Source organism: Caretta caretta, chromosome 9 (assembly GCF_965140235.1).
Source record: "Caretta caretta isolate rCarCar2 chromosome 9, rCarCar1.hap1, whole genome shotgun sequence".
NCBI lineage: Eukaryota > Metazoa > Chordata > Testudines > Cheloniidae > Caretta > Caretta caretta.
Genome location: NC_134214.1, coordinates 86,673,284 through 86,686,656, shown reverse-complemented (window position 1 = coordinate 86,686,656; position 13,373 = coordinate 86,673,284). Strand labels below are relative to the sequence as shown.

Here is a 13,373-nt window from a genome sequence, read left to right as displayed (position 1 = left end):
TCCCTTCTGGCCCCCGCCCCCCTCCCTTTCTAGCCTTCCCCCAGGAGCCCAGAGCATCCCCACCACAGCCCCCAGTCCCACTGCTGGGCAGCACAGCTGCAGCGACCCCAGCCCCGGTGCTCCAGGCGGTGCCGCCACAGTGCCCCCCAGCCCCAGGCTCCGGGCAGCCAGCCCCAGAACATCAGGTGGCATGGCTGCAGTGTCCCCAGCCACGGTGCACCGGGCAGCGTGGCCCCAACACCAGCTGCTCTGAGTCCCTGGGGAGGCAGGCCAGCCAGCCTGGGCCAGCCAGGGCAGAGCACTGGGAATCGCAGGATGGGGCCTGGCCTGGGGGCGGAGCATGGGCACGGCCATGCTAGGCTGTTTCGGGAGGCACAGCCTACCCCTGCCTATGACACCCGCTGCCCATGGGGATGGGGGAGGTTTATTTGGTCCTGCCTCAGCAGAGGGGGGCTAGATTACCTGACTTCTTGAGGTCCCTTCCAGACCTTCATTACTATGATTCTATACTACCTCTCCTTGGAAGTGGAAGTACCCAAATACCACGAGAAAGGCTTTTCCATTCAGTGCAGTATATTTCAAACATAAATGGTGCTAGGAAGTGGTTGGAATCTTACAAGAAGGCCTTGACAGACGTTTCCATATTGATTTCTGGAATGGAGCCTTTTTGTTAGTCCCAATTATTCTCTTGTCCAACAGATCAAGGTGATGATTTTTTCCCCCCTTCTCGAACACTTAGAATGGCCTCAGATTCAGAATGGCTGATGCAGCAGTGGGTGCACATAGGGTCAAAACCGGTAAATTGAGTACAAAATAAGCAAGGCCGTTGGGTTTCAACCCCAGTGTTTTGAATGCTCTAAGGGTAGTTCTAATTGTAGCATGTCTCAGGGAAATTTGCTTGTTGCACTACAGCACCCAGAAACCGCAAAGGAAATACTAACAGTGGAAATTTGAAGACTGGAAAATTAAAAGCGTGGTGGATTGTTGTCAGCTTATCTCAAAGTCTCAGTCTTCCCTTACAAATAAAGACATCTCCCATGAGTACATTACATCAATGACAAAAATCTAGTTACGTTGAAAATCCATCCCATCCACAAACCCAAGTATATTGCTTACACTTTGCTTCCTACACGGGTTTTGATCATGGAGCAGCATTGATATAAGTTTTTTCTTCCAGGAAATATCCATTGAAACTAGAAGATGCAATTGGCAGATAGAGCAGTAAGTCGTAATGGGAAAACCACTTGAATTATCACAAGCCATCTCTCGTCCTCATTGGTTCCAGCATGGCAGTCAACAGAGACTTGGTTAACAGAGTATTTAGGCTCCGAGCCACGGGCAGGCACCTGATTTTGGTTTCTTCAACCCCTGTGCTTACCCTATCTGCAGGGCCTGACAATTTACTCACTTAGAAACTCTTAGAAACTCAGCAATCTTTCATTATTTCCTTTGCTTAAAAAAACCTGTCTCCACCAGTCTTATAGTTCACCCTTTAATCAGCACAAACAAACAAAACTGTTATAGTCAGTGGCTGATTGCAAACCCTATTTAATCTCTCTCAGTGATAACGAAAATGAGCTAATGCCAGCCTTGTGTCGTCCTGTCAAAGGAGCCTTGGCACAATTCATCTTCGCATTTTGATGAAGTTGGCACTCAAGGCTTCCTGTGATGACTTTGAAATGAGTTTTTACAGCCAGATTCAAGAGCATTTTTACTTTCTGAAAAGCTGATGAAAAGTCCATGGGCATGTGTCAAGGTTCCTTCCCCACTCTGAACTCTAGGGTACAGATGTGAGGACCTGCATGAAAAACCCCGTAAGCTTATTTTTACCAGCTTAGGTTGAAACTTCCCCAAGGTACAAACTATTTTACCTTTTGTCCCTGGACCTTATTGCTGCCACCACCAAGCGTTTAACAAAAATAACAGAGAAAGAGCCCACTTGGAAACGTCTTTCCCCCAAAATACCCCCAAGCCCTACACCCTGGAGAAGGCTTGATAAAAATCCTCACCAATTTGCATAGGTGAACGCAGACCCAAACCCTTGGATCTTAAGAACAATGAAAAAGCAATCAGGTTCTTAAAAGAAGAATTGTAATTGAATAAAAAGTAAAAGAATCACCTCTGTAAAATCAAGATGATAAATACCTTACAGGGTTCAAATCAGATTCAAAACAGAGAATCCCTCTAGGCAAAACTTTAAGTTAAAAAAAGTCACAAAAACAGGAATATACATTCCATTCAGCACAACTTATTTTATCAGCCATTTAAACAAAACAGAATCTAACGCATATCTAACTAGATTGCTTATTAACTCTTTACAGGAGTTCTGACCTGCATTCCTGCTCTGGTCCCGGCAAAAGCAACACACAGACAGAGAGAACCCTTTGTTACCTCACCCCCTCCAGCTTTGAAAGTATCTTGTCTCCTCATTGGTCATTTTGGTCAGGTGCCAGTGAGGTTATCTTAGCTTCTTAATCCTTTACAGGTGAAAGGGTTTTTCCTCTGGCCAGGAGGGATTTAAAGGTGTTTACCCTTCCCTTTATATTTATGACAGCATGTGTGCCATTTACAGAGCACAGTCAGTGTTTCCTTCTCATGCATGGTGATCGACCTCCGTGCTGGGTACACAACAACGACAGGGAAGTTTAAGAACCCTGTAACAACATGCAGTTACGAGTTAGAGTTCACACGGGATCCAACCTCACTGCCACAACCAGCATTAAAGTTTTGGACTGACTTGAGTTTTAATCTGATTGGGGAGACATAGTCAGGTCCCATCTACACTAGTTATTATAACTGTGTTGCAGTCAGGATCCCTGACTCACTTACAGTGGCAATGTAAATGCAGACTCTATGGAATGTTTGGCACCTGCAAAGACAATGTATCCTTTGTGTCATTTTGGTGCAACGGAAACTTCTCCCATTCTTGTTCCGTTAGTAAACTAGTTACATGCTTAGTGAAAACACAGCTTGGACATTTCACCTTCACATGACCACTGGAAAACCAAAGAGTATATATTGAGGGATAAGTGAGCCAGCTGACAACATGAAAACTGACTGAAGCCTTTGCCCATCCATTAAAATGAATTTGCCTCTGAAAAACATTTTCTCCCTATTTTTTCTCTTGCTGTTGCACTTTCTAGTTCTAGTTGAAATCAGAAGCATAAATGACAAAATAAACTGAGAATAGCCGTTCTCATGGTCTCATTCAGCCCTATTGGAAATATTTCAAGAATGTCTACCTTGGTGTGATTGCTAGATATCAGGGTGTCTGATCTATTGGGTAATCACTGAAACATTGGGTGCTTATCTGAGTACAGCTTCTGAATTTTGAGATTCACCCATCACAAGTCAATCCTGTTGCACATTTTTGTGGGCTGAATATTATACCCAGATGACTAGCAACAAACAAGGTAAGACTGGAGAGCAGAAGAGAAGGGAATTTTTATTCTATTGTCTGGGAAACTAAAACTCAACCTAATTGTTTCCTTGGTTTATTTAAGCAGCCTTAAAACACGGTTATGGAATCTAAGAACTATTTTGCACTGTTTATCATCATCATCCTACTGAATGATGCGAAAAGGACTTTTGGTTTCTGTATCATACACACCCACCAGAACAGTGACTTATCCTGGGCAAGTTGGCAAATAGAATTTTTCAGGGTTGGAGTAAAGTTTCCTGTGTGTGTTAGGGGCATAACTATTTTGTTCATCATTCATTTATGATGAAAATTAATCTCCACAAGGGAAAAGCCATTCTTCACTTCACCCTACAGAAGAAATCATGTTTCCTGCTCTTCTGATGCTTCTTCATCAGGGGCAAAAAAACCCTCTTCCTTCCAAAAGAAGTCAGTTACCCAGTTCAATTCCCTATGCTATCCCTTTTGCTCATGCATGTTTTTCTGCTTTGCGGGACACAGCTCCTTGGTGCCTTCTTCCCTGAAATGGCAATGAACTTCCTGGGGCCTCACTCCCTTGATGCTAATGAAAACTTTTGGAGTTTATTTGTACACATTTTTCCCCTCCAAACAAATGTGGCTTCAAAGAAATTTCAAAATTAAGCAAGCTTTATGAAGCTCCAATAAACGTGATATTAACTGATGGCATACTAGAGAAATTGGCAGATTTCCCAGAGCATCTCTGAGGATTCACCTGAGTCTATTAGTAAATCTCTTTCAGTGTCAGAGAAATACCTAAAATGCCAGTTTTACAGACTGTATCAACATCTAATCTAATCAACATCAACATCCTAATACTCTATCAGACAAGCACAGCCTTCTTACAATTTTAAATTTCCCTTGTTAGTTTCCCTTGTTAGAAAGTTGTTCCAAAAGGGTGATAGAAAGAAATGCAATACCAAATAGCTTAAAACAATTTAATGAGCCCCAAAACTCCTATAATGCTGTATTTCCTTGCAGAATATATATTTCATTTTTCAAAATAATTTAACATCACTACTCCGTGCCAAAAAGTCTAAACTAACTTTCCAAACAAGCCCATGCATGTGGAAAGAATATTTATCATTTTACAACAAAAAATATTTCATCAGGATTTTTTAAGCATCTGTACCACTGCAGATGATGAAATGTACAATAAACAATGAAAACTCTATTTGCAAAATTGAGGCGAACACTCATAAATGCGTTTCAAACTTCTCCTTTGAGACAGCTGTGGTGAGCAAAGTGAACATGTCACATTGTGTCATCATGCACACTGGGGTGAGATTGTACTGATAGTAGCATATTACAGCAATGTGGCAAAGTGAAAATCAGCACCCAAAGTGTAGGAGCCAAACCTCCCCATTCATTGGTTCCTGTCTACTATAGGCTGCACCCAACCCTCTGCTTCCCTCCCCACCCCTAAAAAAGGACCCGAATGCACCCAAATTTGCAGGATTTGAAAAATCTGGATCCAGAGCCAAAAGTGACATTTTAGGACCAGGTCTAGGAAAAGTGACAGATTTCTATATTTACTCTCATTGGCTGGAATTCATTTGTGGTATGAAAGGGCTATGAACGGGGGTCTCGGCAAAAGAGCAGGGCAGAGGGCATTGTGCACCTGCTGTGCAGCATGGAAAGTGCTTTCATATTGGCCTCACCACTGTGGATGCATGGGATCCACCCCAACGGGCCCAATAACCTCCACATCCTGCAAAACTGGTGTGCTGAGGAGGTGGCTACTCTTCCAGTCTACAGGCTCTGGGGGAAAGGATAGGTCGGGATCGGTGTATTGATTTTTACCTCCTCACCCCCTCTGCCTCCACCTCCAGAGAGCTCAATGACTCAGGTTTTATGCAGGTAGAATGTATTTCATATAACCTGTGCTTGTTTCATAAGTCAAAAGATTACTTCCTGAGCTGCCAATACTACAGATGCAGCTGGACTCTGAGAAATCACACTCTGCTCTCCCTGCCTCAACAGTACATCATCACCAGGAGCAAACTCTGCAATCTAGCTGACAGCTTTGTTATTAATACGATTTCCGTTATTACTTATACCGCACATACGGACGTGCTAAGCATTTTGTTGTTGATGCATGAGGCAGAATAGATTCAATCTCACTCGGCCATAGCTGTATTTGGTTTACATTGCTCAGAGCTCCAAAAAACATGTTTGTGTTAGTCAAGTAAGCAGATGTGACTCAAGGACACACAGGGAGTACCTGGCAAGAAGGTGTCATTCTTACATTGTTATTTATCGTTTGCCTCCCACTACCACAAAGGTACAATACACAAAAGTAAAACCAGCCTATTCCCGGAGAGCTGACAATCTAGAAGGTACACACTTATTACAGCACGTGCTGCAAGGCCCATCTTCATGGAGGCAGGAATATATATATTTTTAATACTATGCCAGAGGCACCTAGAATTCAAGGCGAACAATTCCCCCACCCTATCCTGTTGTTGTTATAAATCTAAATAAATACAGCACAAGACACAATGGACTGGGAAATGCAGAGGTAGCAACGTTGACAGCATACTGTGGGATGGGCAAGGGGAGTGTAACATTTAAATTAAGTTATCAATCTCAGTTCTTGGGAGCATCACAGAAGTAGTTGGAGGGAGTTAAAGGGACTTCTCTGACTATAATCACACTAGGAAGATTCTTCTGAGTAACAGGCAGAAAGATACCCATACAGCTGTGTTTCTGTGGAGTTGCAGAGACACCCAATGGCAAGTAATATGTCAAAACTTTAATATTGGTGGTAATTCAGCTTTTAATAATTGAACTTTGGTATCCATTGCAATAAAAACCACACTGAACTCCTTGGGTGTTTGCGTGAATGTGACATGTAATTCCCTGGTCATTCTGCAAGAATTATGTTCACTTATGTAAAATGTTAAACCTAGGTGATTGTTTTCTATCAATACACCCAAGACCATATTAAATTACAAGTATACCAGTGTTTGGAGGGCAGCTCCTGCTATGCTTACTTATGCTGCAGAGCACCTTACTCTCTGTAGTCTCAATTTCAGCAAGACTGCTTGCAAATAATACATGAGTCAATCCAGTGAAGTCATCAGAACCCCAGCCTATGTGAACTCCTCTTTGGCTGTCCTGTACTACTATTGTTTTCCTGGCAATGGAAACCAGCAGCCTGTCATTTCTGCAGATCCAAAGACCTGATTCTGTTATGCACTGACTGTTGAATCCCCTTTGACTAGAAATCTGACAGGTGTTTCCCAGGCAGGCCTAGATAAGTGTACCACCCATTCCAGATTTTTATGATTAGCCTTATACTTGCAAATGCCTAGTGGCAATCCTTCCATGTGTGTAATTTATGTAAGAAAAACTTATCCATTAAATACTAGTTATTTTTAGATAGAAAACAGTGAAATAAAGATATTTACCATGAAGAATTCTGCTTCACCTTTACTGCCTCTCCCTAAATGGGTTTTTATTCTTCTCTCAGTGTATGAGCCTAACTCCAATTAACACTGAAGCAAGCAAGATGCACACAAAGAGAACATGTACCCAATGGTTTGGGCACTTCAGAAGGACAAATTTTCTTTCCTGGGTTTCTATTGCATACATTTGCGACACATCTTATACATTATACGGAGCACAATGATTCTGCAAGGTTACCTCGAATGAATCACTTAACAGTTGAGGCTATCTGAAGAGATGCTTCAAAACAAAATATAAATATTCAGCGTGACAATCTTGGTCTCTTGTACCAAATTAATGCAATATTTTAAATAAAAAAAACTACAAACCCCCCCGTTCCCCGCATCTCTATCTTCCCTATGCAAACAAACAGATATTTTGTGGACCTCTTTTGATCACTGGGACTGGAAGAAAAACTTGAGGTTGTCAGATTCTTTTTAAAAAAGAATTAAAAAAGGACCCATGTGCTCTAGTCCACCTTAGGATATGGGATCACACTGTCTTCATAAATGCACGCTAAATGATATTGACAAGCCTTTCTGCTTGTTCACCTCCAATACTTACATGATAATTCTATTTTGGGTTTTTTGTTTTTGGGTTTTTTTTTTATTTCGGTACCACGTAAGAGTTAAACTAAAGACTAATGGAAGCGAATGCCCAATTTTTACTGAGTTACGCCAGACTGTATTTTTCGCTTTTTTTTTTCCTGCACAGAATGTAAGTGCACTGTATCTAGCGCTCATTAGATACTGACCTAAATACATCTCCCTTCATTTCATTGTAACATGGCATATTTTCTGATGGTTCTAATCAGCCTAGTGGAGCTGCCCACCTCAATTCCATTAGCTAAAAAGTTAGCACACCCACACTTACACCCTGAGCTACTGACATTTTTTGTATCTTGTAACCGTCATACACCAGGAAGAGAAAGCAGTTGTGTTAATTATAAGAAAAGGGTATTATTTATTCCAATTCTCCCTCTTGTGGTCCTTGAAAAATGAGGCTGAATGAAACACAGCACTAAAACATATTAAACTAGGAGCCCACTTAGCCTCCAATTTATTTTTGGATATCACCATTACATCATATCCCCAGGTGTCCAGTGTCTTTTTGGGCTCTGGACATGCTGAGAAATGATGGGATATCCAAAAATGTCCTGGGATTATTTCATTTTAATTCCCTACACCTGAAGGACAGCCTCCATCAGAAAAACTGCTCTAAGATCAACATTTGGGATTGTCTGGTTGCATACTCTTTCACTCTGTTTGGATTCAGTATTACAATTTCATTTAAGCAATAAAACGATCAGAAATAATCTCTGACTAATTGCATCATGTAGAAAATGTTATAAGAAGATACAGAGGTACAGGTCCAGGGTACACACTGCAGGCTAATATTTATTATTTTCAAATATATATATATATATTGCAAATCCAGCCTGGATGCCACTGTTTTTTCCCCAACTGAAGAAGCATTAATTGGGCAAAATTCAGTTGTTAACTACCCTCTAGCTGCTAAACAAAGTGAGTGGGGCGAGGGAGGACAGATAAAAGAGAACATATGCCACATAGAAGACAAACAGAGTAAGAGCAATAGCCACCTCAAAATTTGCTACTGCTGCTTTAGTTAACAGTCACTTTGTTAGAGCATTAATGGTCCATAGTGAACTAACAAACCAGCAGTTAATTGCTAGTAATGATTGGTTTCTTGGGGATTATTGGCTAAATAAATCTCCAAAGTTGTGCTGGTAAGTGACTTGCTGATTTCTTTCAAGTTGGCAACAGAGCCCAGCATTAGTCAGCTACCATATTAACTCTGAACTTGATTCTACACACAAAGCAAAATATGAGAGTCATTGGTCATCAAGTTTCCATCTTGAAAAATTATTATTTAACATCTGAAAGGTTAAAGAAAAGCCAGACCAATATTCTTTGTTGTATAGTCTCTTTAGGAGGAACATACCTCTGAACATGGACATATCTGTTGTTCAAGAAAGAAAGAAAGAAAAAGAAAAAGGGACGGCCTTTTCCTCCCAACACACAACATTGGATTGTTATGGAATCATCACTCATCCATTTGCCAAGGAATGCACTAGAAGGGTGTGCATTTAGTAGTTTGATTTCAAAAACAAAGATCTTACGAAAATCTATCTAAAGTGAGATCAAGAGATAATGGCCACTTGGGAGACCCATAAGAATTCCTATTTATACCAAAGCCTTGTGGCTCATACGTTGTGTTGTTATAACTTTTATGCTATGCTATGCCATGCCCACCTTAGCAGCAACTGCGCTATCGGGCTCAATGCCACACTCCCAAGGCACAGGAGAGGATAGCTCAGAGCTCTCATACAAAGCCCTGTGAGGGAGTGATCAAAATTGGTTACTGCGTAACAACTGTGTGGTGGACCAGGGGACATGAGTTAATTAGTGGTTTCAGCTGTATTCAGAGTAGACTGTTGCCCATATAACAAACCCCACTGACAACAAAGGGTGCTAACAGTGACAATCGAAGATGAAAATTCAGGGACTGAGTGGGCCACAAAGATTGAACTACTCTTAAAGGCCTTTCGCCTGTATAGAGATCTGCTAGCATGTACCCCTGCATTCATGAAGAGTCTTATTAAAGGCAATAGGATGCACACAGGTCCACACGCTAGCAGAGCCCAATGCGTATTCAAACCTTACTATCTAAAGATGGTCTCTTGCAGCTCAGGGTTGGAACACTGTGGACAGAAAATATGAAGAAGCTTGCATGTCTGAAACCTGTTGTATAAGTGAATAAAGAATTTGAGCCTCCAAGGATGACAATGTTCACCCAGCATCTTTCAGTAGCACACACTACCATCAATGTAAAAATCAACACACACACTGTTTTAAAGTCACATTCATAAGTTACAAACACAAAAAAAAATTGCACAGATTTAGTACTACCAGGAATGGGGGAAAGGTTTAAATACTGGAATTCAATCACTGGAAAACAATATTTCTACAAGTTGTCAACCTGCAAAGTCTAAAGAGGGTAACAGAAGATGAAATCCACATGAATAGTTGACTTAAATATCATTTCTTTATTAATTAAAACAAGGTGCTTCAGTCTTTGTAATGTCTAATGTGCATTGCATGTTAGCAACATTTTGAAAATTTAAATATCACCATTCATCTAAGGATCTAAACATTTTACAAACATTAAACATCACAAGCACTGCAAAAATAGGCAAATACTCATTTTACAGATAGGTAAACTGAGACACAGAAAGTTAAATGATACACCAAGTCAGCAGCAGAGTTGAAAAGAAAACCAGCATCCTGAACACACCCTCCTTTTAGAGGTGGCAAATGTGCCATATCAATGACTCTTTGTAACTCAGATGGTTAGACAAAAACAAAATTATATAAACCAAGTTAATTTACTGACTCCATTAACTTTGCTGGGTCCTGTCAGGGACAAATGTCTCCCTAAGGAAATCTTAGAATCTTTACAGAAACAAGCAGGCACACCTTGCATATAAGAAACAAAATTTGTATTTGCTTAAAATTTTACACCCAATTTGTATGGATGACGTTTCTACATGTCATTGTGTTTCTTGCTATTTTTCTCAATGCCCTTAAGTTAATAACTCCATTGAGCATGACATCCCATACATATTTACCTCTATAAAAATGGAAAACATGTTTTTACTTTCTTTATCATGTTCCTCCAGCAGCAACACATACCAAAGGAGTCAGAACTTCAGTGGTCAATTTTCTGTCTCAGGTTTCCTTCCAACTGTGTATCAGAACAGGCTGGTTGAAACCAAAGTACTTCTAAACAACAGAGAAATCTCCAAGAAGCTGGACTTCTCTGTGTCCCACAAGTGACAGTTCAGTCAAAAATAAGGCACAGAGGATAAAACTCCTCTCAAGTGGCATCAGGGATCTTAAACTGAGACTATTCAGGGAGCTCACTGGACCTAATTGACTTCACTTGGGCTGAATAATATGCAAATATTTGTAAATTCCATAGCATTGATTTACTATCAGGCATAATTATAAATTATTACCATTGTGTTTTCCCCTGGGACATTTTTTTTTTTTACTCTTTGGCATATTAAGAGAGAGAGAGATAATACAAAGTACATTCATTTTCTTTCAATAGAATTTTTCCCCACCGCAGACAAAACACAATGCATCTTTCTGAAAATATTTATGCTGATGGTATTTTTCTAGGTATTAAATAAAGCAGTCAGAAGAAGCAAAAGGTAGTGTGGATGCCATCGGAAGCCTCAGAATTATGCCTAATATTAACTGGTGCTGAACATCTATGAAATTAGTGGGCCAAAGCACTGAATGTTTTGAAGAACACAGGTTTTCTAACTCTGTTATAGGAAGGTAAAGCAGAGACATGGTATTCTTACTCACACTTATTTTGCCTTCAGAAGAGATTTTTGTTTTATTCTAACAGAGTTTACCTGTCACAAGAGTCTGATATTACAGACAAAACCATGATAAGACTTGTACAGTTTGCCTAAGACCCAACGACTACTCAAAAAACAGTAACTTAAAATTAGCATTAAACAACAAAACTTTAACAGAATCCACTCTTTTGGTAAACATCGTGATAGCTCTTGCAGACTAACTTAGGCTCTGAGAAAATTTAATAGCCATGAATTTTTTAAAAAAGCATATCCTACTGTCAAATTCATGTTTTTTAATAAGAAACTTAAGTCACATGACCATCGCAACATGAAAAGGTTATGTGAATGTCAAGTAAAGGTTAATTCATTTGATTCAACAAAAACATAAAATGTCAGGTAGAAAGTTGGAACAGAAGGATCTCAAATCAGGTTAGTAGGGTTTTGGGGTTTTTTTTACATTGGTGAGAATAAAGGCAGAAAAAAAGAGCATCCCAAAATCTCAGTGTTCCATCCCATTCCGTACCCTCCTCCCAACCTTTGGAGAGGGCTTCCTGTATTCTTACAGCCTTTCAGTAAGTAATTCTGGAAACTATGTATTGCCAGCAGTTCAATGCAAGGCTCCCAATTATTTTTATTGTTCATTAATTAGTGGCAGAGTATCAATCCACAACAAAAGACATAGCTGCAACAGAAAAGTTTATAAAAACTCTTGATGAAATATGCATGAGTGACTATGAAAATGTAATAGTACATTCAATGTCGGAATAACTCTGAATACACTAAAGCCTATTTGCTTACTTTAAAGCACACAATGAATTTATGGTACTAAGTTTGGGAAAGTATTTGGGACAGTAGTACATCAGTGTTGCTAAATATGCAGAGCAGCTGTTCCTGTTATTATAAAATGGCTAATTTTTACTCATTTGTGACATGGGTTCATATATGGGTAACAGCTGTAGTTTCGAACAGCTGCATCCTGATGCTCAATGTACACATCTAAGCAGTTAGATGGAAGTCTAGATTGCCTTACTTTACAGCACTAAGTATTAGTGCCTTTCCAAGAAATACCCTGAAGGTCATTGACAATTAAGGTTCCCCACGGTCCCTTTCACTCAGGGAATGGTGGCTAACAGACACAAGGTCTCCAGAAGTCAGCCACAGTATTGTAACATAGCAAGTACTGTAGTAACTGAGCAGCATGAATTAAAGAGGATGCTGAAAGGGCTTCCTACCTGGTACAAGTTGCTACTTCCCCTCACAGCCTGGAACCCTAGATGCTGGCTCTTCTCCTTAATTGCTGAGATAACACGAATTTCTCTAGTAAGAAGTGGAAAAAAAAATAAGAAAAGGTTCTATTGGTTGCTGCCTTCTCCTTAAAAAGGTTATTTCAAATGCCTCTCTCTCTCTCTCTCTCTCTATTTATTTTCTCTCCCTCCCAGAAGAGCGGTTTAGAGGGAGAGTAACGGAGTGTTTATCCTGGCTCTGAGGATGCACGCTTGTGCGATAACTGCTTGCTCCCTGCAGTATAGCTGGCATGATGTGATGTGCATACTAAAGCAGTTTGCATTAGGCAAGGCTTAGCAGAGCCAGCTTCCCAGTCTCCACCTTCTATATCACAGAGCACACTTGCTTTTTAGAAAACAGTGGGGCTGTAATGACACAAGAAGATAGAGCCCTGGTTTGAATACAACTGCATTTTCTTTGGGGATAGTGTTTATCCCCTATATTTAACCTCACCTGCCCTGTGCAAACATAAAAGAAACTAGTTTATAATTATAAATAAAAATACAATACAGTCACATGAATGTGTGAAGACTCCACAGTATCTGCTATTGTATGACAGATGACACTAAAAGGAAAAAACTAATGAGACATCCCCAGTTAGGAAACATTTTGTGTGTTGCCATCTATCAAGCAGCAAAGTAGTAAATAAATAAAACCCCAAGAACATGGAGGCTTAAGTGTCTATAGGCTAAAAAGATAAATGCATAAGTTTTATATACTTTAATGATGACTGAACAATGCCTAAACTATGAACAAGAGTTAGCTCCAAAATACCACATTGGTCATAAATCTGACTAAATATTAGAAATG

The 13,373-nt window shown here is 40.1% G+C and overlaps 1 protein-coding gene across 3 annotated transcripts in view; it reads right to left on the bottom strand.

Moving 5' to 3' along the window:
* TENM1 (teneurin transmembrane protein 1) overlaps window positions 1–12,805 on the bottom strand; it is a 1,415,133-nt gene extending 1,402,328 nt beyond the window's left edge. For all 3 annotated transcript variants that reach the window (XM_075132522.1, XM_075132521.1, XM_048862940.2), the window contains exon 1: window positions 12,512–12,805. The gene's annotated coding sequence lies outside the window, so the exon portion shown is untranslated. The remainder of the gene's footprint in view (window positions 1–12,511) is intronic.
* Window positions 12,806–13,373: the final 568 nt, after the last annotated feature.